Raw genomic sequence first — 27,825 nt, forward strand, 5'->3', positions numbered from 1 at the left:
ATTCTATGGTAAAATGCTGCAAAGAAAGTCATGTGGGAGAACCATGCTTATTCTATGAAGAGATGAATAGCACAATGAAGTCTATTTTTACTACAGTAGTCTCCTTTATCTACGGTTTTGCTCTCCAAAGTTTCATTGGGTCTGGAATTTGCTCTCCAAATTGGCCATTGGGTCTGGAAGCAGATGATCTTCCTAATGACCTAATGACCGGAAGGTCAATAGTAGCCTAATGCTGTGCCACAGTGTCTACTCACCTTACATCTTATTGTGTAGGCATTTCATCAACTCTCACAAGAAGGGGGAGTACAGTACGATAAGATATTTTGAGAAACCAGTCACACAATTTATGACAGTATATTATTGTAATTGTTCTGTTTTACCATTGTTAATTCTGCTGTGCCTAATTTAGAAATGAAACTTTATGGACGTATGGGAAAACATAGTATATAGAGGGTTTGGTACTATCTGTGGTTTTAGGCATCCACTGGGGGGTCTTGAAATGTATCCCCTGTGGATAAGAAGGGACTACTGTACTGTGCTCCTCTAATTGTCTTCCATTTTTACGTAAAAAACAATCTGATAGTGAATTCACTTCCATTGGCTTCCAAGGGAGGTCAGTAATCTTTGTCCTTTGAAGGTCAGCCAAATTTCCCTCATGGAAAGCAGATAGACACTAATGATAGGTATATAAAAACATCTGCCCAAATCAAAGCCACTCTGCCAAAGACATTTAACATTCCAGAGTCTCCTTGTGCAGACAGAGATGCCTGTCATATATCAAAATCAGGAAAGCTTAATAGGTGAAGTGGGTATTAAGCTACTATAAAGCAATTATTGGAGTAAGTCATAAGGCATGTGTGATTCATTGCCAAAAGATGGTTAGGAAAAAAAGAGCTCTGAGTTCTGGGGAGGGGGAAATGTGGCTGTCTTTATGGAAGAGGAGGAGATCCCAAAAAGCTTTTATTCAGGAGAGGGGGAGTTCTCAGGAGGAAGATTATAAGCAAACAGAAGGATGCACTACATATCCTAGAAGGATTTCTACTCAAAACAGTCCAGGAACAGGGATTGAAGTAGGAAATGCTCAGTTCCAGGCCTTAGAAGGTTCTCCCAGGAGAGTAAGAAGACGCTGGAATGTGAGATTGCAGAACAGGTGGCTCCCAGGGTTAGAAATTGATATCCAATAAGCCACGTCTTGTGAAAGCGCACGTCCAGTTAATGGTACCTATACTATCACCCAAAAGCCAGACTGGGGACACTTCAACTGTGAGGCCGTTGAGTGTTCAAGGAAAGTCACTTATGATGATGCAAGAAGCAAGAGGGGCTATGTATCTCCTGAAACAACACCCGATGAAACGAGGTTTTTTTTAATTTTTTAAATGTTTTTTATTTATTTTTGAGAGACAGAGAGGGAGACACAGGATCCAAAGCAGGCTCCAGACTCTGAGCTAGTTGTCAGCACAGAGTCTAATGCAGGGCTCGAACCCACGAACTGTGAGATCATGACTTGAGTCAAAGCCGGACGCTTAACCGACTGAGCCACCCAGGCGCCCCAACAAGTTTTTATTACAGTCCCTGGACTGCACCTCCTTGGGCAACTGTCCCACCAGCAGAACCTCCAGGTTGCTTCTTCAAAGCCCCTCTTAACCATGTTTTCCTGGCTGGGTTACACTTTCTGATTGAACATCCCCAAGATTGAGGCATAAAGCTCCTCAGGAAATGGTGAGAAAAATACAAATGTCATTAAAGAATCTCAGCTGGGAGGAAAAGCAGCTCAATGGAGGAGAAACAAACAGCCCCTGATGTTCTCTCAAATTCTTTGAAGTCCAAACTCACAAAACCGAGACCCAGAAAGAGGCAGAAATTCTGGACTTCCAGACTCAAGACCTTCTCGAGGACCTGCCTCTGCCCAGGAATGACTTCTGGGCTGCCCGCCCCTCAGGGAAGACCACATTCACTCATTGGATTAACCCTTACCCTGCAAGGTACATCAGGAAAACAGGTCAGCACAGCACAAAGTCCCCAACGTTTACACCACAAATAACCACCAGTGAGAAGTGGGAAGATCCTTGCATTATGTGCGGGTCTTGAACAAAGATGCCCTTGAGGTACTGTCCCCATGGAAAATTTCATCTTTAATTTGAGTCACAAGAAATGTGAGTTAAAACCCCCAAAGGATGTTGTCCCCATACCCATGCCAGAGTTGTTTGTATGAAACAGGCAGAAGCTGAATGACCTCAGAAAGACAATCCTGCTCCAAACAATTTCTCCTTTATGTAGCTGCCCCAGGGCCAGAAAATCCACCATTGGAAATGGGTTCTTTTGGAAACAGCATTATGCTAGGCATGGGGTCCTCTTAGAATACTCCCTAGAGTATCAGCATCTTTAAGCTATCGACAATGGGATGTAGACTCACTTATCAGATGTCTACTCTAGAGACACAAGCCTCTAGCAAATGGACTAGGGTGTGGGAGACACAGAAGCATAAAAGAATGAATTCGCTTAATGTAAAATTTTGCCAGGAACCCAAAAACGAAGGGGTGGGGAGACAGACTTTTCCAAGATCCTGTCACCAAATGTGGCCCTCACCAGAAGAGATCATAAAGGTTAGTTGGCTGGTCTCCCTGGTGCCAGAGGAGTAAATGTAAGCATTGCAAGTAAACCTAATTTTGAATTCATACAAATTAGCACAGGAAGAATTTCAAGTAAAGCTTTCAGTGATTAACATGGTTCCCCTCACCTCACAGGCCATAAGGCATCAATGCCTTGATACCAAATGTTGATATTTCTGAATCACTGTCTCATCTTCCCTCTGCCTTTCCCCTCTCTCCCCTAGACCATGGTATCTTAGTGACATGACTTCCATAAGGAGATCGTGACTTTCTCCTAAAGTCTCCTTTGTAACTTTATAATAGTTTTTCTGCATTCTTAGGTAAACCATTAGCAATGTTCCACACACACATGAAACTTTGAAAAGCCTGAAACAACATTAAAATTACATATTGAATTTTTCAGAGTAAGCAGTAATGTTTAAACTTATCTTTGTAAAGCAAGCAGAGGCGTTGTTAAAAACAGTATAAGAAAATTGCTAATTATCTTCTAACCCCTACTCTCAATGCATGAAAATCAAATTGGAATGGGACTAGAAACAAGAAAGAAAACATTTACAGTGTCCTGGCCTCAGATCTTTTTTTACCATAAATGGCCAGAAGGAAGAGTGGACAAACACAAGCTTAGATATTAGATTAGCATCCAATAAAGTTCTCTCATCCTCATAGCAGACCATGAGTCCTGTGACCAAATAAAGCACTGTTAGTGAAGATTCACTCCACAGTAACCCCCTTCTGGAAAAAAAAAAGTGGTGGCTTCACTACTGATTAAAATTGCTAATTTTCAACACAGCTGGCTCTCTGGACTTCATAAGCTCATTGAAAATTGATCTGGTGTTTAGGTAATTGAGAGGGAAAATTGTGTCATGACAGGAGAACAGGGGGTGAGGGGCCTGGGGGAACAGACCCTGTGGAAGTGGGGAGGAGGCAGGGTCTCCCTCCTGGAGACCCCATTCTCAGAGATGGCTTGAACCAGAGGTAAACAAATAAGTTAAATAGCCCGCCCTTCTAACTAGCCATGAAATAGGAATGCAGAGAAGGCTCCTTCCTTCTCGCCACTGGCATGTGATCATTTCCTCTCCCAGAAGACCTCCCAGCCCTAGCCTCGAGCCCTCCTTTCAGATCCTAGAGAAAGCCATGGGAGAGAGGACAGAGCCACCTCTCTGGAAGATGATTTGCAGGGTGTGATCTCACCTGGACATGCCCAAGAAAGACATATTTGGGTCTCTTGCCCTCCCAACAAGGGCTCCTCTCATAGATTGATTCCCCTATTAAAACACCAAATGATAGTATATAAACAATATACCTAGGGTGGGCTGAATAATGGCCCATGAAGATATCAGGTCCTAATCACTGGAACCTGAAAATGTTACATGATTTGGAAAAAGGATCTTTACAGGTATGATTAAATCAAGGGTCTTGAGTTGGGGAGTTCTCCTGGATGGTGAACTATCCAGGTGGTCCCTAACTGCAATCACAATTGTCATTACAAGGAAGACATGAAAACTTGACACCCAGAAGAGGAGGAAATAATGTGGCTGGCTACAGAGACAGAGATGGCGTGATGTGGCCACAAGGAAGAGAATGCTATAGGCACCAAAATCGGGAAGGAGCAAGGAACAGATTCTCCCTTAGAGCTTAGAGTTTCTGGAGGAAGTGGGATCCTGTTGACAGCTTGATTTCAGCCCAGGGATACCAATTTCTGACTTCTGGCCTCTAGAACTATGAGAGAAGAAATTTCTTTATGCCACCAAGTTTGTAGTAATTTGTTAAGGCAGCAGAGGAAACTGATGTAACAGCCAAGCGCTGGAGACAATGCAGAAACATGGAGTATGTTAAGGTCAAAGAACACTATGGACTGAACTGTATCGCCTTTAAATTCATATGTTGAAGCCTTAACCCTTGTGTGACTATATTTGGAAATAGGCCCTTTAGGAGTTAATTAAGCTTAAATGAGGCCATAAGGGTGAACTCTAACCTGTTAGGATTGATGAATTCAGAAGAGGAGGAGAGAAAAATCTCCCCCACCCCCCTCCCACCACACACCTCTCTCCACACACATACGCAGGGCAAGGACCATGTGAAGATGCAGCAAGAAAGTGCCATCTGAAAGCCACAGAGAGAGGCCTCAGGACAAAACAACCCCACTGGGCCCCCTGACCGTGGACTTCCAACATCCAGAATGGTGAGAAAACTAATTCCTGTTGTTCACAGCACCCAGTCTGTGGCATTTTGTTATGGGTGGTCCAAGCGAGCCAAAACAGAGAGCCAACAAAGAAGACACCTTTTAAGAGTGTTCTTTAAGGCAACAAGGCCAGGGTGACCCCACCTCCCTGGGCCTCAGTCTCTACTGCAAGACTAGGCATTTATGCTGATTCGGGGGTGCTCTGGCTGGTGGTGAGCAAGGGTAGAACATTCCAGGCAGGAGATCAGCAGAAGCAAAGTCTAGCCTTACATTCCCATTTCTAGAAAGCACCCCACTATGAGTGCACAAGAGAAAGCTGCTTTCATGGGCCATGTGTTCAGAGAGAGTAACACAGTGTCTAATCAGACGCAGGTGTGATGCCTGGCCCATGGGGCCAAGCCGGCCACCTTCAGGAGGGTCACTGTCACTCACAGTGAACTGTTGCTATGTGATGTAAGTCAAGCGTGTGCTTGGTGGGCAGATTTGGGGGAGATAGAGCAAAAGAAATGATTTAAAACATGATTTGAGGTTTGTTTCCAGCCCCAGACAGGACTTGATGTGGGCAGGAGCCAGATTATCCCTGACATCCAAATAACAACAAAAGGGAAGCAGAGAAGACTTCAGAGGGGCGCTAGGTTTTTGATAGGAACATATTCAGTAGCTCTTGCCTAAGAAGTGTTCCAACACAAATGCAGGCAAACTTAAATAGGCCTTCCAAGTCTGCAGAGAGCAAATCTAGCAGGAAACCAGAGAGCTCACTGAAACCCAGGCGTGATACGAGGGGATTGCAAATCCCCTCCAGGAAGCTAGCTGGCAAAGCCTGAGTGCTGGAGGTCAGGCCCCTTGGGTAGCGCTTCCCACATCATGGTGCACAAAGGAAATGGAGGCATTTGAAGGACAGACACCCTGGGGAAATGAAAGAGCTGTTACAGCTGAGGCAAGCCCCACCTACCACCCCAGGTGCTGTGGGTTCAATTCCCCAACACCCTGGTAACACATGGCCCCCCACAGTGGCACGGATGTTTTACAATGACCAGACCATTCCATCTGCCAGACCAGAAAAGCTGATTGCAGCTGAATGCCTAGAAGACCACACCCCACACATCCCCTTGTCTGTCCATGGTCACAGGTTGAACACTTACTCCAGACCATGAGCTCTCTGCCTGCTCTACTGCGCATACCCCACCCCCTCAAAACCAGCCTCTCCTATAAAACTCTAGTGACCATCTTGTGGGTGGAGAGGTTGGTGGTTAAAGCCTGCACCTGCCACCTCCCAGGGCTGCCAGCACCTGAAATAAATTTCTCCCTTTCTCTCTTCCAAACCCTCATCTCTTGAGTTATTGTCTTCTCTTGCGACTGAGTTTATCTGAGTTTGTTCGGCAATAGTGTTGGCAAGCCCAGCTGGAAGCCGGGCTTCCTCTGTGTCCAGCCCTCTTGGAATATCCCTGGGAGGAGCAGGTGGCCCTGGCAGTTGGGACTCACATGTGTGTTTCCTGAGTTAGTGTCTGTGATAGAGCGGTCGGTAATGGTGTCAGTACTGTGCACCCAGGGGTCATCCTTGTCCTTCTCTGTGTCCCTCTGTTTGTGGCAAAGCCTCAACTACCAGCTACTTATTGATGACTCCCAGCTGTCTATCTCCTGCCTGGACTCAACTCTTGCGCTACATACCTGAATACCCAACTGAACACTGCAAAGCACCACTTGTTTGTCCTACAGGAACCCTGAATTTACTGTATTCCAAACTGAGCTCAACATCACCAAAAATATGCTTCCCTCCCCTTTTCCTATTCTAGTGAATGACAATCACCAGCCAGCCAGCTGCTCAAGACAAAAACGTGGGAATTGACTCCTCCCTCCCCACAACCTTCTCCTTCACCCCCTTGATATTTCTTACATCCAACCTCTGTTCTCCATTCCCACAGGCACTAACTTTTCTCAGTTCCTCATCATCCCTTGCTTCTATTATAGCAACAGCTTCCAAATTATTACCTTGTCTTCACTTTGACCCCTGCCCATGTGTTTGTATTATTTTGCTGGTGGTGAGTTTTCAATATTTCAATATTTTAAAAGTATTTTACAGGCACCTGGGTGGCTCAGTTGGTTGAGCGTCCGACTTTGGCTCAGGTCATGATCTCACAGCCCCATACTGGGCTGTCTACTGTCAGTGCAGAATCTACTTCAGATCCTCTGTCCTGCCTCTCTGGTCCTCCCCTGCTCATTCTCTCTCTCTCTCTCTCTCTCTCTCTCTCTCAAAAATAAACATTAAAGAAAAGATTAAAAATACTTTAGATTTCTCCAAATGAATATCTAAACCCATAAAGTTCCAAGTTAACAACCTTCAGAGACTCCCTCTTACTATAAAAGCCTAAACTCCCAAGCAGTCATGGAAAGCTCTCCACGAACTCACTGGTTTAGCAGCAGAACCTGGACATAAAATCCAAATTTCATGAATCAAGTCTAATGCTTACCACCCTTCCCAACACCCTAATCCATATCTAAGGGAGTAAAAATTGGGTCTACGCTTGTTCAGGGTTAAGTTTAGAAGATAAACATCCTATCTTCTGGGTGGGTACTTCATTTAGAACTACTTCCATTAAAGTTCAACTTTCTTAAAATTTAGATCACGTCTCTCTTCTCCCTTCCTAGCTGCTGGTGGGATAAATGGGTCTCGGGTCTCCTTATGACTATAGAGCAGCATTGTCTTTCTTCCCTCTCTTAAAATGCCATGCACGAACTAGGTCAAGTCCAGGAGAAAGGAGCCAGGGATGCCCTCTCACCTGCTTCTGGTCTTGAGCTTAGAGGAGGCAGGGGGTCCTTATATGTCACCCAAGGCTTATCCCAGGGGTGGGGGGTGGGCCAGGATAGGGACCCACATAAAGTGTGAGGGCTAAAGCCTTAGCTGGTAACCACATCTCCCTTTCAGGGCACTGGTAACAAGGAATAGGACAGGATTTGAGGCTTTAGGACGTTGCCTACCTTCTCTTTGTAGGTGTGACTAACCAACCTCATTTATACCCCTGAGTTCTGCCACACAGACGATTACTGACTGCCCCAAATACCCAACTTTTCAGCCTCTGTGCCTTGACAGGAGCTCTTCCTTTATTCCCAACCCACTGACACCTTCTCTGGAATGCCTGCATGGGAAACTGACGGTCATCTGTTCTCTCCTTTTTGGCCGATCACACCTTGCTTAGTCCCCCTTGTGCAGGTCTTCCACGATATGACAGCCCAGTCTAGCCTGATGAGACAACACCGTTCTCAGACTTGACCCCAGCCAGGCACAGGACCTGCGGTTCAGTGAAGGAAACAATGGAGGAAAAAGAATGACTAAATGGATAAAAAGTAGACACTAAAACTAATGCTCACCAAAGAAATCTTTTTATTAGTCCACAAGCTATAAAGTCCACCAGAAGTTAAGACACCTCAAGAGCCTTAACTAGATGAGAGCCATGTCATAAATTCTGAAGAAGAATTTTTGAGAAAAAGAAAACCAGGTATGATGCGGGTCTCTAACATATTCAAAGGAGATACAGACTAACAGGACCGAAACTTTTAAAAATCTATATAGACTTAAAAATACTTCCATGGATCTGGTTTGTTTCTCCATATGTATACATTATTGTTATCTACCTTATAAAAGAATATAGCCCTGGAGAAATTTATTATTGCTTGCTCCAATAAGAGAGAGCCATTACAGAAAGCTTTTAAGATGTTGTTGGTTTAAAGAAGGACAAGAATGTGATTTGGAGCCTGTGGGCACTTACAATCCTGAACAAGCCTAAACAAACATTTTTAATCAGCGCTAGTGCTTTATGAAATTTTTAATCTGCCACTTAAGAGACACTAATGTGCAAGTTGGCAAAAAAGAAAAAAAAGCTGTCACCTTTCCCGTACATTATCTAAATGTGCTGAAGCAAATGCATTTCAAGTGCCCTTTCCTGCCGATGCATGAACACATAATAGGACAGACAGTCAGCAACCACTGATTTTATGTCCTAATTGGTGGCATCGGCTGTTTCTAGGACAGCCAGAGAGTGCCAGGAATAAAGACGTATACATTATCTGTAATAACAAAGAGGAACAACGTGTGAAAATGGATTGTCTTATCTCTTGGTAGAAAGCACGAATTGGATCTTAGGCTATCCAAATATTTTACATGCCATAAAAAGTGATTTTACTTCAATAGTTTTATTTTAGTTTCTATCGTGAAAATGTAGACACATAGCCATGAATTACACATAGCGCCCTGATCTCATCCAACACTGCAGCTGTCACAAGTCACGGGACACTTGATCCACAGCAAGTAAAGATTTAAAGAGCCACGTTCTAACCACCGACTGGAGCACACAATAGGGCATCTACAAGAATTCCCACTTGTGTGCCATCCTGGCATCTTGACATTCTTTGCACGCTATATAAGACCTCACTGTCCTGATGCCAGAGCTGAGAATGAGGGGGGAGTCATCCCAGACTCTCTAACCTGTCTCACATGCAAGCCCTTGATTTCATAAGTTTCACAGTTCCTAAAGCAAGAACACATCCCATGGAGACGTGCTGCCAAAACATCAAAGCGTTATGTTCATTAGTTGTGTGTGTACCTGCGTGATGTGGCATGTAGGGGAAGAGTGTGTGTGTGCGCGTGTGCGGATGTGTGACAGAGAGAAAGAAAATGGCCGACAGGCGAAGGCAGATGATCAAAGAGACAGAGAGAAAGGGTGGCAAATTGTCTCCTTGAAAAGAAGTCAAGGGATACACAGTATTACAAAGCCTGGGTTGGTTTTTGCAAAGGAAACAAGAGCAACCGAAATGAGCAGAAAATGTACAGGAAAGCACAAACGTGAAAAAATATAGGAGAAACTACAAATGAAATTCAGAGTGACTCATTTGGAAAGAAAAGAAGGTGACCCCAAGCAGGATTGTCCCTAGAGTATGTGCTCTAGGCAAATCTTTTTTTTTTTTTTTTTTCAGGGCCCTTGTCTATACAAACAATCTGGTTTTTTTTTTTTTTTTTTAATTTTGAGAGAAAGAGAGCCCCGTGCACGTGAGCAGGGGAGGCACACAGAGAGAGAGGGAGAGAGAGAATCCTAACTGGGGGGGGGGGCTCCATTGTTCAAAGAATCATGGGATTGTGACCTCAGCAGAAATCAAGAGTCAGATGACTGAGCCCCCTAGGCACCCCTGATTTTTAAAATGTTTTACAAGTTGGTGGACCTATGTGAGGCATAAGGATTTATCGATGGAGATTTAGAATCATGGGTGGATTAATATTCATAGTTGTTTCTTGTCCAGTCAGCATACTGAAGATGATTCATATTGCCTGCACTTCCTCGAGGTGCCAGAATTCTGTTTGTGCTCTCTATCGTTAGATGTGCTAATTTCACCTTTCCCACTGGGAGGAAAGGATAATGACATTGTTATCACTCACTCTATGGTTCTTTGGAATATGTTTATATGAAACAACACAGATCTTCTTGCCTCTGCATTTCACCAATACCCTTTATTTAATGCTGATTAGAGAGTTGGGGAGAGAGAGGGATGCAGAACTTGAGAGATTATTGAATGCTGAGAATGAACTGAGGGTTGGGGGGGAGGGGGGAGGGGGGAAGACAGGTGGTGGTGATGGTGGAGGGCACTTGAGGGGAAGAGCACTGGGTGTTGTATGGAAAACAATTTGACAATAAAATATTATGAAAAAAAAATAATGCTGATTAACATCATTCAGGATACACCATCCAACCTGCCACTCACAAATCCCAGTTTCCGGTGACTCTCAAAGACTCTTAATGGCTTTGCAAATGATGACCACAAAGGCCGTCTTACCCGGAGTGTGAAGGGAAATGGGAATGCTAGTTACTTTCTCATCATGTGAAATTCACTGTTTGAAATTTTACAGAATAAGCACATTTTTCTAACCTTATCTTCTCTTGAACTCCTGTGGGTAATTGCTGAATTCCTAGAATGTGATTTCCTTCATGCTGACCACACCTCTGCCTTCCACCAACAGTTGCGGGGGAAGGGGGCTTATGGGTAGACAAAGAAGAGTGGTCCCTTTTGTGCAAAGAATGTCTGTTTCTCACCAAAGTGGCTTAACCTGGATTTCAGGGTCAATACATTGACTGGCACCTAGAGAGGGTATTAGTCACAAGGATCTGCTGCCATTGAAGAGCAACGGCTTGAAAGCTGTTGAATGAGAATGACCTAGCCACCACTGGAGGACTGCCCAGGGTGGCAGTTTGACCATCCTGACACCTAGGATGAGAGATGAGCAGGATAAAGGATGCATGATGCCACATTTAGTGTCCTGGGGTGCTACGGACCACACGAGGGGTGAGAGTTCACACATGGACCCAACGTGTGGCAGCCCAAATGTTGGCAGTGTGCTACGGGTACCCCAGTACCCTGAACTTGTGTCTCCTACCTGAGAGTCATCAAAGTCAGTGTGTCTACACTTGTACGGTAGCTCAAGCTCATGAAGTCTCATCAAAGAGAGACTAGGCTATCCTGGGAGCAATCACTTGTCAGAGCACTCTCCTGGAATCCGGGCCAGGCCAGGGGCCCCAGAATGATCCCATATATATGAATCCTGAAGCTCTTTGGGGCATCTGGTTGATTCCACATAGTGGATGAGGGACAGACATCAAAGAATACCCGAAAGGGGAAGAAATCAGGGCAAGAATCCACAAAGATACTGATCCTAGGATCCTGCCCAGATAACAGCCATCCTAGTTGTTCCCAGTACCTGAGGGGAACTTCAAAAATGTTGAGGAAGGCATCCAAAGCATGGAGGCCCTGAGGTACAGGGCCTGGGACACACACGCTGGGGTACAAGGGCTGTGCTGATCTCAGAGATGACCAGCGACATCTATTAACAACTGGAAGAGTTTGGAGAAATCTAAGACACAGGGCAGTTAAGCAACATATCCAATATGCAGTTTCTAAGTAGTGGAGTCTCATTTGAACCCAGTCTGACTTTAAGACCTGTGCTCTCTGCTACAGAAATATCTAAAAAAGATTATAGACTTCATATTCAGACATACTTGGGTTTGACTCAACACCCTGTCAATACCAGTGTGTGCCTTGGGGGTCAAGTGGGGATAATGGTATTTACTGCATAGGATTGTGTTGCAAGGATCAGCTAACTTGTTCTAGAAGGAACAAGGTTATAAATTCCTTAGACAGTCCATATACTGTCCGTCGAAACTGCTTTTCTCTAGCACGGAAGTAACCAGACACCATGCTAAGTGAAGGGCATTGCTGTGTCTCAGTAAAACTCCATACAAACAGGGGCGCCTGGGTGGCTCAGTCAGTTGAGCGTCCGACTTCAGCTCAGGTCATAATCTCACAGTTTGTGGGTTTGGGCCACGAACTGTGCTGACAGCTAGCTCAGAGCCTGGAGCCTGCTTTGGATTCTGTGTCTCCTTCTCTTTCTGTCCCTCCCCCGTTCATGTTTTGTCTCTCAATAATGAATAAATGTGAAAAAAATAAAATAGGAAAAAAAATACTCCATACAGACAGTGGGCTGGACTTGGCACACAGGGCTCAGTTTGCTAAGTGCTTGCTCTGAGTATTAATTCAGAGACTGCCAATAAAAGTTTTATAAAAGTTATCCACACTTAATAAACATTCAATAAATATTAACTGTGATTATTATATCAACAAAAGACCTACATTCTAAACTTGTTAGTGTAAGATTCTAGTTTTGCCTGCCACTTTTTTTTGGTCTCATTATTTTACAGCTACATTTTATATGCTTGGGGGAAAATAATAGGTGACTTTCTACTTAATCATTTGAATTCTTCCTCATTACAATTATTTTTTAAAAGGCTTTAGAGTTATTTCACTTCTGAAAACTGTCATTGTCTTCGAAATGTGTGAGTCAAAATGAGCTGGTATCATATGATTTCATTTATATATGGAATTTAAAAAACAAAACAAACAAATTAAAAACCAGACTTTTAAATACAGAGAACCAATTGGTTGCCAGAGGAGAGGTGGTTGGGGGGAGGGTGAAATAGGTGAAGTGGATTAAGAGACACAAAATTCCAGTTATAAAATAAATGTCACAGAGATGAAGAGTACGACACAGGGAATATAGTCAATAACACTGTAATAACATTGTATGGTGACCAATGGTGACTCCACTTACCATGTGGGCACTGACTAATGTATAGAGTCGTCAAATTACGATGCTGCACACATGAAATTAGTATAACATTGTACCCTAACTATCCTGCAACAATTGTAAAAAATGACCTGGAATCTCTTACGTGTGGTTTGATTACATACCTAAAATAAAATTTTGTCATATTTCTATTTTGGTAATATAAAATAGTGAAAATTTTAGATACTACAAATTAAATTTTTCCTTGAAATCTACAATTCACAAACACATGTAATGTATCAACAAAAACAAAATGGCAATCTACTAAATGGAAGAACATATTTGCACAATATATGTCAGATAAGGGGTTAATATCCAAAATAGATAAAGAACTTAAACAACTGAACACCAAAAAACCCACAAAGAATCCAATTAAAAAATAGAGGACTAGAGTAGATATTTTTCAAAGAAGACCTACAGTTGGCCAACAGACACATGAAAAGATGCTCAACATCAAGAACCATCAGGGAAATGCAAATCAAAACCTCAATGAAATATCATCTTATACCTGTTAGAATGGCTAAAATCAAAGAGAGAAGAGATAACAAGTATTGGAAAGGATGTGGAGAAAATTGAACCCTTTGTAAATTGGTCCAGCCACTGTGGAAAACAGTATGGAGGTTCCTCAAAAAATTAAAAATAGAAGTTCCATATGATCCAATAATTCTACTATTGGGTATTTACCCAAAGAAAACAAAACACTAATTTAAAAAGATACATACACTCCTGTGTTCACTGCAGCATTATTTATAATAGCTAACATATGGAAGTAAACTAAGTGTCCACTGATAGACAAATGGAGGAAGATGTGGATATATATATAATGCAGCCATCAAAAAGGGATGAAATCATGCCTTTGAGATAACATGGAGAGACACAGAGGGTATTATGCTAAGTAAAATAAGTCAGAATGAGAAAGACAAATACCATATAATTTCACTCACAAGTGGAAACTAAATAGCAACACCAAGAACAACAAATGTATAAACAGAAAGCAGAATCTGACCTATAAACACAGAGAACTGACTATTGCAAGAGAGGAGGGGGTAGGGGTGGGGCAAAATGGGTGAAGGGGAGTGAGAGATACAGGCTTCCAGTTATTGAATGAATAGGTCACAGAATAAAAACACAGCACAGGGAATATAGTCAATGATACTGGGATACTGTTAAATTGACAGACTGACAGATGGTAGCTATACCAGGGTGAACATAGCATAATGTATAAACTCATTGAATCATTATGTTGTACATTGAAAACTAATATAACTACTGTAACATTGTGTGTCAATTATACTCAAATGATAATAAATTTCTTATATACTTGATCTTTGTTCCTAGTTCCTGGCTTCCAGCTCCTAAACCCCTTAGAATTTCCTAAGTGATGAGAGCAATAAAGATATCTGCTGTTATATTAATGAAATTATTCAGGGAGCCACACCTAAGGACGGAGGCTGGTGGTCTGAGAAACCACCATTGATTAGAGGGCTGGAACTTTCAGTCCCACCCAGACCTCCAGGGAGAGGGTAGGGGCTAGAGAGGATACTGAGTTCAGTCATTAATGGTCAATGAGAGAGAAGAAAAGAAAAGAAAGAGGAATGAAGGAAAGAAGGAAGGAAGGAAAGAAAGAGGAAAGAAAGGAGGAAAGAAGGAAAGAGAAAGAAAAGGAAGGAAAGAAAGGAGAGAAGAGAAGAAAGGAGGGAGTGAAGGAAGCAAGGAAGATTGAAAGGAGAAAAGAAAGAGGGAGGGAAGGAAGAGAGAAAGGAAGGGACGGAGGAAGAGCACATGTAATGCATACATAATCAGCCTTATTATCATTTATTTGTGATTTCCATGGCCATTTATAGGATCATCTATTTAAACCTACACTGCCCCTTTCTTCCCTTCTTTTATGAAGAGCATTTCTTAACTTTGGGGGATGCTTCCTTCCTCCATTCTACTCATGCGGTTTGAAATAGCTACCATGGATGCCAGCTGGTTTTGGAGGGGAGCCCGGGATCCAAGCAGTGAGCTGCTTCTGCTGGTCTCACTTCCAGCTGCTTGGAGGACAATTGTCAGAAAGAATGGAATCACTGAAAAGCAAACAGCAGGGGGGGCAGGGCACCCCTAAAGCCTTGCCATAATCCTGTGTTCTCCTGATTTGGTCATGAGAGACAATGAATTCCCCCTTTGCCGAAGCACGTTTCAGCTGATCTAGGACTGTGATGATATCACCCTTGGGTGATGTGAATCATCCCCATTTGGCTCATCCCAAGGGAAACTTTCCCATTGCCCATCGCTAGCTGTGTGACTTTGGCACCCTTGAAAGTAACTTCCAAAGAATAAAGCTCATTTGGAGGCACCTCCTTCATCCGGGGGACCAGATGGAACCAACTAGGTCGAGAAGAGAGTCACTTGGAATGACAGGCCATGGTTTCTGCATTTAGTTTTTATAACGAATACAATGGGGAACACTGTGCCCAATCAGGGGTAAAGAAGGAGCATTCTCAGGCTTTTTTAAGTTTTTTGCTTTTTATGTTCTTCCTAGTTCTTGCCTGGCTTCTTGAGCTTTGTCATGTGGACATTTGGTAGGTAGCAGATATGGGTACATGGCTACATGTTGGCACAATGGTGCCCATAACGCCTGGGCCCTCCTCTTCGGTCAGCTTGGGCTGCCCTAACAAAATACGACTGACTGCGTAACTTGAACAGCAGAAATTTATTTTTCCATAGTTGTGGAGGCTGGAAATCTGAGATTAGCGCACCAGCAGCATTGGGCTCTAATGAGACGCTCTTTGGGGCTTGCTTTCTCGCTGTGCCTTCAGACGGCAGGGAGAGAGGGCGAGAGAGAGCAAGCTCTCGGATAGCTCTTCCTAAAAGGGCACTAATTCTGCCCTGCGCACCCCACCCTCACTATCTCCTCTAAAACTGTTTACCTCCCAAAGGCCCCACCTCTAAGTACCAACAAGTTGGAGGGTAGGGCTTTAACATATGAATCTGAGGGAGATACGATTTGGCCCATTGCACCCCCTTCCACTGCCGATCTATAGAGATTAACCTATTAGTCATCCTGAAAGTTAAGAAGGATTAATAATCAAAATACATTTTCATTTGTTGTTCAGGCAGCAGAGTGTGAAGGAAGGAACATGGCCGCTTGGAGCCAGAGATCTGGATTCAAGCCTTGCCTAGATTACTTATTTTAAGTAGATGGAGATTTTTGAGCCTCAGTATCCCCTTCTGTAAAATTGAGATAGTAAGATTATCCGCTCTGCAGGGATGAAAAAGATATGTGAAAGGATAGATAAAAAAATATTCTCTTTTTTTTTTTAATGTTTTTTATTTATTTTTGAGAGACAAAGAGAGTACGAGCAGGGGAGGGTCAGAGAGAGAGAGAGAGAGAGAGGGAGATACAGAATCTGAAGTAAGCTCCCGGCTCTGAGCTAGCTGTCAGCACAGAGTCTTATGCGGGGCTCGAACCCAGGAACTATGAGATCATGACCTGAGCCAAAGCCGGACGCTTAACTGACTGAGCCACCCAGGTGCCCCAATAAAAAATATTCTTAACCACTTGGCTTTAAAAATCTTTTATGGTGTGAGGGAGGACAGGGTGGCTCAGTCAGTTAAGCATCCTATTTCAGCTCAGATAATGATCTCACAGTTTGTGAGTTCGAGCCCTGCATTGGGCTCTCCACTATCAGCACAGAGCCTGTTTTGGATCCCCTCCCCTCTCTCTCTGCCCCTCCTCAACTCATTCCCTCTCTCTCTCTCTTTCTCTCTCAAAAAAAGTGAATAAGAAAATTAATTTTCCAACTCCCCAGAGCATCATCAATCATTCACACCTTAGTGTGAATTAATCAATCTGATTGCTTCTTCTGGGATCAGCCCCTAGGTAATGGGATATTCTGAAGAGGTGGGGCTGGGGATCATTTTGGAAGGTGGGGTACATACAGTAAAAGAAAACACTGATGGTATTGCAAAACAGGATTAAACTGGACGTTTGGGGAGTAGGACAAATATGTCTGTCAGCAGTGAGGATGGGCTGGTATGGAGGAAAGGGTCCCAGAAGGATACAGGAGAAAAAGAAGTCAGAGGTGCAAAAAGTCAGCTTTACGGTTTTCTAAAAATAAGGGATTCCCACCACATCTTCTAATAATCGGTGCGTCTGGGGCAGGAGAAGGGGAGCAGAGGTCGGAGGGTCCTATTCGGCCGACGCCTATCGCCACCAGAGCAGCCCCTGACCCAGAAAGTAAGCCAGCCATGGTCAAGGCCAGCCGTAGTCTGCGGGCTCCCTAGCGGACGCTGCCAGCCTGGGCTTTTCTGTGAGGCGCCCTTGTAACTTTCTACCAGGAAAAGCCTCCGGAAGGGAAAGAAACAGAGACCAGACACCTAACTTCATAAAAACTAACAAGTGTCTAATCCTCCCAGAGGCTTGCTTATACAGCTGTACCCACCGCTTGAGACATCTCTCCTTCACCCACACGCTCGCCAACCGTAACACTCAGGGAGAACAGTCTTTCACAAAGGGTCAGAGGAAACCAAACACCGCCAGGGATTCTTTCCAAAAGTGATTGGAGAATGTCCTTCCTCTCAAGATCACTTGATCCAACTAACATTCATCTTACTAATATTCCTCTGTCAGAGACTGTGAATTTCAAATGACAAAACTCTATTTTCTGGAATCTTCCATAGTGTAACTAACTGCCTATTAATTACCTCCCCTTGTCAGCTGGCCCCACACACAGGGCTTAAATGTTTAGTCTGCAGTTTGTGTAATCATTCTCCTGCTTCATAATTACTTTCCAGAGTTACTTAACTCTGAAGACATCACCACAAACTCTATGCTTTTCAGTGTCTTACAATAATGCATTATCAGGTCTGCATTCCTAAGCCTCGCTCAGGGATTGCACTGAAGCTTTATGCGATGCTGTCCTTCGAGCAAATTCCCAATCTTATTTTGCAGGTTCCTGGGTCAGGGACCAGGTGAGTGGCTCTGGGGGCAGTGAGTAGGAGAACCAGCAGGAGTTTCCACACAATGCTGAGGCTCCATTTTCTAAACTGGGTCTGTTCAAGTTGGGGTAATGAGTTTTCAGGAGTTCCTGTATGGCCTTGTACACTCACCCTGCCATGCCTAGACTCATGTCAGACTTGGACCAGGGGAATGGACTCTTGGCTTCAAGGGAAAAGCAGAAAGAGAAAGAAGGTCCTGATGGCCTGAGGGAAATGTGGATTCTACAGATTACTATTTGGTTTTCTTAAATGTTTGTGTTTGTTTGTTTGTTTGTTTGTTTGTTTAGAGAGAGTAAGCACCAGAAGGGCAGCGAGAGAGGCAGACAGAGAATCCCAAGCAGGCTCTGCACTGTCAGCCCAGAGCCCGATGTGCAACTCGAACTCATGAACCATGAGATCATTACCTGAGCTGAAATCAAGAGTTAAATGTTTAATCGGATGAGCTACCCCGGCGCCTCTAGAGATGGTTACTATTTCAGAGCAAGGCTTTCATGGAGCACCCACCGTGAGTCTCCTACCCCAAAGGTCAAGGCCCTCTAAAGTCCAATACACAGGCTACTTCCAGAGCTATCTCTAATTATTCATCATCTGAAACTCTATTTCAGCCAGATTGGCTTATTTGTCCTGCTCTTCTGGACCAGATCTTTCCCCACCTCTGTGATTCTCCTTATGCCATCTGTGGCCTGGAATGTCCTTTTTCAGTACTCAGCTCAAATCTACCTCTTCCAGAAAGGTTGCCTTTGCTGCCAACCCCAATTGTCCCTTGGAGACAACTCTATGCATTCCGTGTATAAAGTAATCATCTCCACCTGTCTTGAGGTTTTTTTCAAGTGTCATTCACATCTTTTATGGTTGCCTAACTTCGTATTGTTGGCATGCTTTCTTTACAAATATAATTCCCTTGAAGGCAAGAATCTCATCATATTACCCTCACATCTCTCACAGCATCAACAATACTCAATAAGTATCTTTACTGGACTTAGTTCGTTTGCTGCAACACATTCAGGGTTTACAGATTCTTTGCTTTCCTAGCAAATGCCAGGTAACACTGAGTGGAACAGTGACTCAGACCTGATAGCAACAGTGCTCACTTAGTTCCTCTACGGATAGGTATAATGAGCTCAGGTCATTGTCTTCTGATGCCTGCATTCTGTGTGCCGGCTACCAGAATGTGAATAAATTGTTTGGGGTGTGTGTGTGTGTTTTGCTAGACTGAGAGCCAACTTACTCTCTACCCTCTGTGAAAAGAGGAATTAGTCATGGTTACTGAAAAGAGGAGAACACATTTAAAGTAAATATCAGTCCGTAAGATTGCTTTTCACTAGAAATCTAAACACTCACATGAGCCTGAGTTTGTAAATATTTACTGTAAGTTCTGGTAAAAAATATTGGCTTCCCAAGCTCTACTGTTGCCAAAATATTTCCTTCACGCCTGCCTGCCCAGCGTTCTGGCCTGTGGCTGGTGACATACCCTCTGTCTTAGGTTAACCTCATAGCAATGATAAAGCTGGAAGTGTACTTTTGTGTATTGTGGAGGAATAAGAGAGAGAATAAAAGAAAAGAAACCTGAAAAAGAATTAAAACGACAACATAACTATGACAAAATTATTGTTTCCATTGATGTCAGAAGTCTACCATATGAGTTAAGCAAAACTTCTAACCTGAAATGCAAAAATCTTATAAAGAGCCTGGGCAAAGACAATCAATCACCAAGACTGATAGATTCACCTGGGCGTCACTTGCTCCTAAGTGCAGAGTGCCCACTATAGCCCCACCCCCAAATTCAGGGCCATACACACTCATTCTCGCCACCTCACCAGGAAGACTGTGGCACAACGGAAATTGTCGTTGAGGCCATGCCACCCAGAAGCCAGTTGCCCACTGTCTGTCTTCTGGTTCCTGAGCCCACGTGGACAATATTCATTGTTGAATCAACTTGGCCCTTCTTTTGAGTTCCCCAAAGAAAGCCAGTTACCCAAAACCATAAGGCACAATGGCAGCTCTACTGAAGATGTTAAAAAAGAGTCAGGGAGAGCCAGGGAGGTTACAGTGATATCTCACAGCAACAGTTGACCCCACTGAATACTTCTCTTCTGCTGACGGCCCTTCCTTGGCCACTGACCCCTGCGAATTACCCTCTTTGCTCTTCTCCCAGCAGAGCCTACCTCCAGCCCAAGGGTTACACCAGAGAAGGCACCAAAGAGGGGGTTCCCCATCCTCCCCCTTCACCCTTCCAGGGTGGTTGGTCTGCATTAACCTCAATGGTCTCAATCAGAGGGGGTGTTAAGCCATGGGGAGACATTTGGGACATCATATCTTTCTGCAAAGATAATCTTTCTGCAAAAAATCCAACTGCCCCAGTTATTGTGCCTGTCACTCTACTAGGTAGCCTCTAGAAGACTTAAAGCCAAAGGAGCTCAGTGTCAAGAATAAGGCAGAGGCCTGTGCCGGAGGGATCCATAATTTCCAGTCAGTGTAAGGGGGAAATGGGGGCGGCCCTTGCCTCAGAAATCATCAGCAATTTCAAGACAGTGACCTCAGAGCATTAAACCAAGTGCAGACCATCCTAAGCATGGGACCCTAGGGGACTTCACGGGTTGTATACCCACAAAGCTGTTAAGAACATTGCAGGAATCACAGCCATGTACACGGGATGCATGCCGTTTGTGGTCAATTACTGTGCGGCATAATAACAGTTGTGCATTTCATGATTAAATAAAAATGTGTAATCATTACATAAACACTGCTTTATAATAACACAATGCCAGGGTTTGTTTTTCCCAGGTGCAGGATTTACTCTGTTGAATGGCATATTAATTAGAGGACCAAACCCCGTTCACGTGCAGACTTCAGAGGAGACTTGTGGCAATTCCTCCACTCACAAATTTTACTTTGAGGAGGTGATGGATGTTGGGGCTCAAAAGGGCATCATCTTTCACTAGGAGTAGTGAATTTAGGAGATGAAAGTTAAGCCTCCTTCCTACCATTCACGTGAGACACCTTGGTTCACTGAAATTCTACTAAAACTCAATCACGAGAGAGGTAGTTCCTATGCTTCTGGATTTTCTACACCAGTGAATTTTCCAAGAAATTCGGGAGATGGGCATACAGTTGACACATTTTAAGTTTGCCGTGTAAGGGCAGTTACAAATAACCACTAATTTATAAAAGAAAGGACATTTAAAACAATGTATACAAGAACATGCTTTCCTGGAAGAGACAGTTCTTGAAATTCAATGAATTGAATATTTTAAGTGCCTCACACCATTGCCATTTTTCCTTACTTAGCCAGAGACAGGTGAAAAGTTTTCCTCTACCATCAGCATGGTCAGAGGATGGACAGTCATGGATTATGGGCCCAAGGGTCAGTGGCTACAGGAATATCTATAAAGAAGATTGACGCGTCATTGTGCTTTAACATGACCGATTCCTTACAACACTTCACGGTCAATTCTTTGCTTTGGAAAAACAATTCATTTTGATATTGTCATCTGGATGTCAGCTTTGTCCTCCCCCGACTTGCCCTCCAGCTCTATTCCTTAGAGATTTGGTTAAACCTGGCCCAGACCCCAAATCTGTGTCTTTGGACACTCAGAAGCCCTTTTCATGCTTCCAGTAGTCCCTACGCCTTGCTTTTCTCTTTGCCTCCCTATTCCAGGGTTCACACTTATTCCAGGGTTCACACCTATTCCAGGGTTCACACAAAATGCCTCTGGTTTGAATCCACCCATTGCTTCCACGAAAACGGAAACATCACTTTGGTTCAAACTCTTCAGGATTTTGGCAACCTCGCCGACATTGGTTGGCATGTGGTCTTCAGGTGTTGTCCTCAATCCACCTTCCTGTTCCCCTTCATCACCCCTTCCTCATCCCTAATCTCCCTGGGACTTCAGGTAAAACCCTTTCCTGGTGCTGACAGCCCCGCCCTAGAGCAGATCCTGTGTCTACCACAGCCTGGTTCCCAAACCAGTTCCCTTCCACATTGCATGTCATTAATTCCACACACTGACTGAAAATTTCCCTGGTTACCTGGCTTTCAGGAATCTATTCATCTGAATTTATGCCCTGCTAAGGGGCTGTAAACACCATTGTCCAGCGTGCTTCCTCGTGTGTCTTGTCTGTCTTGTCCCTCAGTTAGGCTGTAATATATCTGTGGGCAGGGCAGTAATTCTTCCATCTCTGATTCATTCAGCAAGCCTCTGGGCATCTCCTATGTCCCAGGCACACTTGCTACACATGGCAGCACCTGGCCTTGAGGAGCTCGTGGCTTAGGAAAGGGCAGAAGCAGACAGATAAACAGATGAATTACGCTATACTGCAGGAAGTGTTAAATAGAGACGTGAACACAATGTATGGGAACCCAGAAGAGGAAAAATTAACTCTACCCAGGAGAGTTGGAAACGGGCCTCCACAGGATGTGTGAGAGTTCCTAGAGGAAGGGCATGCTAGACAGAAAGACTGAGATGTGTAAACGCACAGGGAAAGCAAGTTAGGTAAGAAAAACTAAAAAGCTCAATGTGCCTAGGGCATGAAGCTTCTAGAATGGATGGGAACCAGGGAAGTAAGGAGCCGTTGTCAGGACAGACTATTTAAAAAGCCTTCCGAATTTCTTATAGTTCCTGGCTCATTGCTGGCTATGTAGTCTGCACTTGATAAATAACAGGAGTATGCCTTTGGAAAGCACTTTACCGTCTTCCAAAAACTTTTTACATTCATGATCCTTGTTTTCACGATAACCCTGTAGATAAAGATCTCACCCCACTTTACAAATGACAAAATTGAGGCTTGGGAGAGTTTTAGTGACGTGCTTCACATCGCTCAGCTAAGTCCTACCGGGTGGGACTCTAGTCTAGTTCTGGATCCAAACGTCTTTCCCCCACCTGGATAGCAAATGAATGGACCCATGCCTACTGTTGCTACAAAGTCTTGTAGAGTGAGGTTCACGGCAATTTAGGGGAATGGAATGAGCGTTATGGCTGTAACATTCTAATTCAAGTCCTGGCTGTATCACTCACAACCCCATGTGACCTGAGGAAAGTGATGAAATCTCTCAGCCTCTGTTTTGTCTTCGGTCAACAACATTCCATGAAAAGCTTTCTTCACAGAACCACTGATGAGATCAAAGCATCCAATCCCTACATATCGATGCCACAAAACTATTTTCAAGCAATTATTCAACAGAGGAAACTTTAATTGCCCATTATATTTCAAAAAATAAATATAGACCTATTTTTAATTCCTTTTTTAAAAAGTTTATTTACTTTGAGAGAGAGCGAGCACACATGAGAGGGGGAGAGAGAGAATCCCAAGCGGACTCTGTGCTGTCTTCCAGAAGCCCAATGTGGGGCTTGAACCCATGAGCCATGAGCTCCTGAACTGAGCTGAAATCAGGATCGGATGCTTCACCCACTGGGCCACCCAGGGCCCCCTAGACCTATTTTAAGTTATACCAAATACTTTTATCTTGGCCCAAGTATCTGATGCGCCCTTAAGGCTATTCATTCTTCCTTATTTTTCCTGGCCTATACTTTACTGGCTCAGCCTTATTTCTAAAATGGATTATAAACCCATTTATGTATGAATCATTGGCTGTCCTCATGTCACACCATGAGGTCTATTTTGGGGGACTGGACGGGGAGAGTCGATAGTGATTACAAGCTTCTGTAAGAATTTGTTATTTGCTCAGATAAAATGAGTCCTTTCTCTATGGGCTTCACTTTGAAAGAAATCGGTTAAGAAATGCTGTTTTCCAGGATTTTTGTACCATTAAACTACTGCCACTAGGGCGCAGGGTGGGGGAGAGGACAAGGGAAATGCCATGCAAATGTCAGTCAGATCTGTGGACAACCCCCCCAACCCCTGACCCCCAGCCAGGGATTTGGCAGACCTTAAACCAGCTTTTCCTCCAAGTGTCTACATGCAGAAAAGCCAAGCAATCTACTTAAAATTAAAAATTACCTCTAAGACCGAAACAACATTGAAGTAACGGGCCATGGGGGTGAAAATAAAAGACACACCCTCCCCAGGATACATCAAAAATCACACGGTCTAATTTTATCCCTTGCCCTCAGGGCACCCCACCTCCTTCCAAAGAACCAAGCCTTTCAATCAATTAGTGCCATCCAGCATGGAAAAGGAAAAAAAAAATCACAGGCGATATTTTCCACTGAACCAGCCACCCCCTTCTATTTTTTCTTCCCTGAGGTTAATAGTGAAAGTTCTGTTTGTTTCACAATGTATTAATTCTTACTGCTTGCAAGAAATTATTTCTGGAGGTATCATATTTTAATGTAAGTTTCCATTCATCTTTCCACATGATTCCCTTGCTTCTAAGTAGGGCCCTTGCAACCAGGCTCCCCCAACAATGCCCACGCTTCATACACTCAGCTGGAGACAGACAGGCCAAACACGGTGTTCATCGCCTGGAGCGCAGCCCCGGGCGCTGGTGGGGAGGCAGAGAACATTTGCAACCACACTCAAGTGTCATGGTGGTTTTCAGCTGGCAGAAGGAACCGAACATGAGTCGTTGCACTTTTCATGCTCATGAAGGGATTTTCCAAAAATCTAAACTATGTTTTGAAATCTGCATTATTACAGGGTACATAGCTTTCTCCACCTCCCCGTTCTTTCGCCAGCTCTCTGCTTCCCAAATTGTTGGGGGGCAGGGGAAGGGAGAACATTTGGAAAACACAGACCAGAGGAAAGACTGGCTCTTTTTTGCCAAGGTTAGAAACAAGAGGCGGATTAAAAGAAAAGTTACATTATATTCTTTCACATTTTGATTAGCCTAATTATACCCACTCTTGCGTACTGACTGTGTCCTCCATTCCAAGTGCCAGAATTAGAAAGAATGACTGCACATGTAAGAAAGGCAGTCTGGGGACAGGAAGGCCCCATACACAGGGTAGCACTCAGCATGGAAGGCCACTACCTAGGACTCTTCTTTTTTCTTCCAAATTCCAAGGCCAATTGTTACGTTCAATTCACCCCACCTCCTTTTTTCTTCATTTTCTACAGACCACCCATCTCTGTCTTGTGTTAGGACCTTAGAGATAGAAGGACCAGTGTTTAAACTCACTCTTGTCTTCTTGTCAGGTCACTTAGAGTCTCTGAGGCTGTTTCCTTTCCAATCCACTGGTGATAAACATACCAAGCTGAGAGGTTGTGTTACTATGGTGACCAAGAGCAATCACATTGGCAGGCCCACGTAAGTGTTCCATAAGTAACAGAGTGCTACTGTGACTATTATTTCTGACATGGTAGAATGCTACATTGTGGCCTCCCCAGTAAAGGACACCAGGTGGTATTCATCCTCTTGTAACTTCCCCTCCTACTTTAAAAAAAAAAAAAAAAGCTTAGCTTGATCATGTGACTTGATTTGGCCAATGAGGCCTTAGCAAGTGTGACAGAGCAGAGGCATGATCATCACTTACTTAGAGGAGTTTTGTGGGGTCCCAGCGGCCAGGTCATGAGAAGTCTGGGCTGTCCTGCTGGCCAGAGGCCTCGTGGAACTCCCCCGGAGGGAGAGACACTGCATGCAGAGAGGGACCTTATGGAGGAAAACTGACGCGCCCCCACGGAGCGCCCACTGAATGTGGCCAGTACCACTGAGAGCAGAACTGCCCATAGAATTGTGAAAGGGGCGCCTGGCTGGTGCCTTCGGCAGAGCACACGACTCTTGATCTCCGAATTGTGAGTTCAAGCCTCACTCCGGGTGTAGAGATGATTTTTTTTTAATCTTAAAAAAAAAAAGAATTGTGAAGTAGAATAAATTGTTTTTGCTAAATAGCACCCAGGGAAGAAAAAGGAAACATTTAGGAGATGAGTTTTACTCAAAATTCATGGACTTTGGTGTCAGTACAGCCATAAATTGAATCGATTACAAATTCACTCTTTCCTTATCTCTGCGTGAAAATAAGAGCGGTGTTGCATAGGGCTGTTGCGAGGACTGAACAAAATAATCCACATAAAATAGTTCGGTGCCAAGGGGGTATAGCTCGCATTTAGAAATGTGTTAGCAATATCATCGCTGTTTTCCTTGGGGTGGAAATAGAAACGCAGCAATGTTGTTTGCAGTACTGAAATGTCTTGTTAGCAACCAGTTGGCCAAGGGCCTGCCCAATTCTGTGGCCCTAGGGACACAGCATGTAGGAAGAAGCCAGCTGCTCTCTGGGCCATCTCTGCTAGGGCAACGGAGGCAAATGACCTGCGCTTGTGACCCGCTTTTCCTTTAAAGAAAATACTGACATGGAGTTTGTCACAGGTGCTTCCGATGTACTCACCGGGGCCTTTATGCAACCACCTGTCCTTGCTTTTCTTTTTCGCAGGGAAGGGGAGGTAATGCTAAGCCCAGCAAACCTGATTTGGTTGCAGGAAATCAACCCAGGAGAGAAAGAACAGACATTGCCTTTGTACCAGAAACAAGGAGTTCATCGGGGTAAACACATCAACACGAGGCTGTGGGGATTTCTCTCCACACGCACCCCAAGGGCAGCCGGCCCAACTGCAGCCGCAACCAAAGGCCAGGACTTTACAAAACTCCAAGCGTTCCTAGAACCACCTCGCCAATGGGAAGGGGGGTTGAGTCTGTGTTAAAGGAGAGAGGGAGGCCTCTAGCGAATGCGGCCAGTGCACATTAAAAGGCGCCTGAAAGACGTCATTTTAAAAGAAATCGGGCTTGAACAGGGGCAGTCGTAAACCTCAAACATCTGTTCCACAGCCTATAACTCTGCACATTTTTAGAGAAAAACATAGTGTTACCTTTGCCGGCAGCACGAGCCTGCTGATAAGGAAAGATGGAATGTGTTTCAGGACAGTACTATTTTTTGAGCCAAATAGAAACTTTTCCGAGGCGGTGGGCGGAAATGGGTCCCAGGACTGGGAGGGTGCTGATACCCACAGCACTGCTGTCTTGCCCAGAATCCTTGATGCTTTAGAACTTGATGGTGGCCAAGTCCTCCCTCTGTTTGGTCTCACCTTAAGGCAATGGACCAGTTTGCTGGCATCCATGGATTCCTGGCGCGCCGACTGCGACTGCGTTTCTCTGGGGCAGCTCCCTGCCCCTCCCCCCACCCTCGACTCCTATTGGCAGACCCCTTCTTACGTCACAGATCAGCTCAGATGCTCTTCCTGAAGCCCCAGGCAACGCCCTCACCTGCGGAGATTGCACAGGGAAACGCTGCTCAATTCATTTCACAAGGTGGCCCCAGACACTCTTAACATAGCAGGTGGAAGGCGGGAGGTGGAGTTGGACCTCCCCCCCAAAAAATCACAAAAACAAGCCAGAAAGACTGGTGCCACCGAGAAGCCAAGATTCCATGAAAAGGGAACAGATGATATGACCATACAAGGACAGGGCAAAGGACTAAGAAAAGCAGAAGAAAAGAGTGGCCAGCCAGTGGCACGGCGGCAGGACCAGGTGGCAGAGGTTGCTGCAGGCTGAAAGGGGACAAGGTTTCTGCCCACTGCCAGCTCCAAGCCCCTGCCAGTCCCACCCCTTGCATCCATACCAGGGCAACCAAGCCTGTGCCACAAACTGTAAGAGGATTAAATGCAGGACTAAGGTATGGGATTCCTAGATGGTGGGTCCATTTGGATCACCACAAAAAACGATCCGGTCCAGGAGCGCTTTCTGGAAGGGGCAGGGTGACCAGAGTGCAAAAGGCAAGAAGCTGTCATTACAGGGCTCCACAGGAGAATCTTTTGAGGATTGCTGGCCAGAGGAGAGCAGAGGGGACCAATGCCAGGTCACACGAGGACCACCAAGCAAGAACTTTCCCAATCTCTCCTTTTCCTCTTCCCCAGCTTTCCCAAGGGAGCTGGGCTCTGCAGGGAACACAGAAGGCAGTAGGCATGCCTCCCCTCCTTACCTCATAGATGTTTCCAGGCTA

At 44.5% G+C, this 27,825-nt stretch overlaps 1 long non-coding RNA gene across 1 annotated transcript; it reads right to left on the bottom strand.

Annotated features, from left to right (window-relative positions):
• Positions 1-7,868: 7,868 nt before the first annotated feature.
• LOC115290150 lies at positions 7,869-25,269 on the bottom strand. Its single transcript, XR_003907992.1, has 2 exons — positions 25,014-25,269; positions 7,869-8,078 (listed from the first exon to the last, which is right to left on the bottom strand). It is a non-coding gene; the product is annotated as an uncharacterized LOC115290150 (long non-coding RNA).
• Positions 25,270-27,825: the final 2,556 nt, after the last annotated feature.

Source organism: Suricata suricatta, chromosome 4 (genome assembly GCF_006229205.1).
Source record: "Suricata suricatta isolate VVHF042 chromosome 4, meerkat_22Aug2017_6uvM2_HiC, whole genome shotgun sequence".
In the NCBI taxonomy this organism is placed as follows: Eukaryota; Metazoa; Chordata; class Mammalia; order Carnivora; family Herpestidae; genus Suricata; species Suricata suricatta.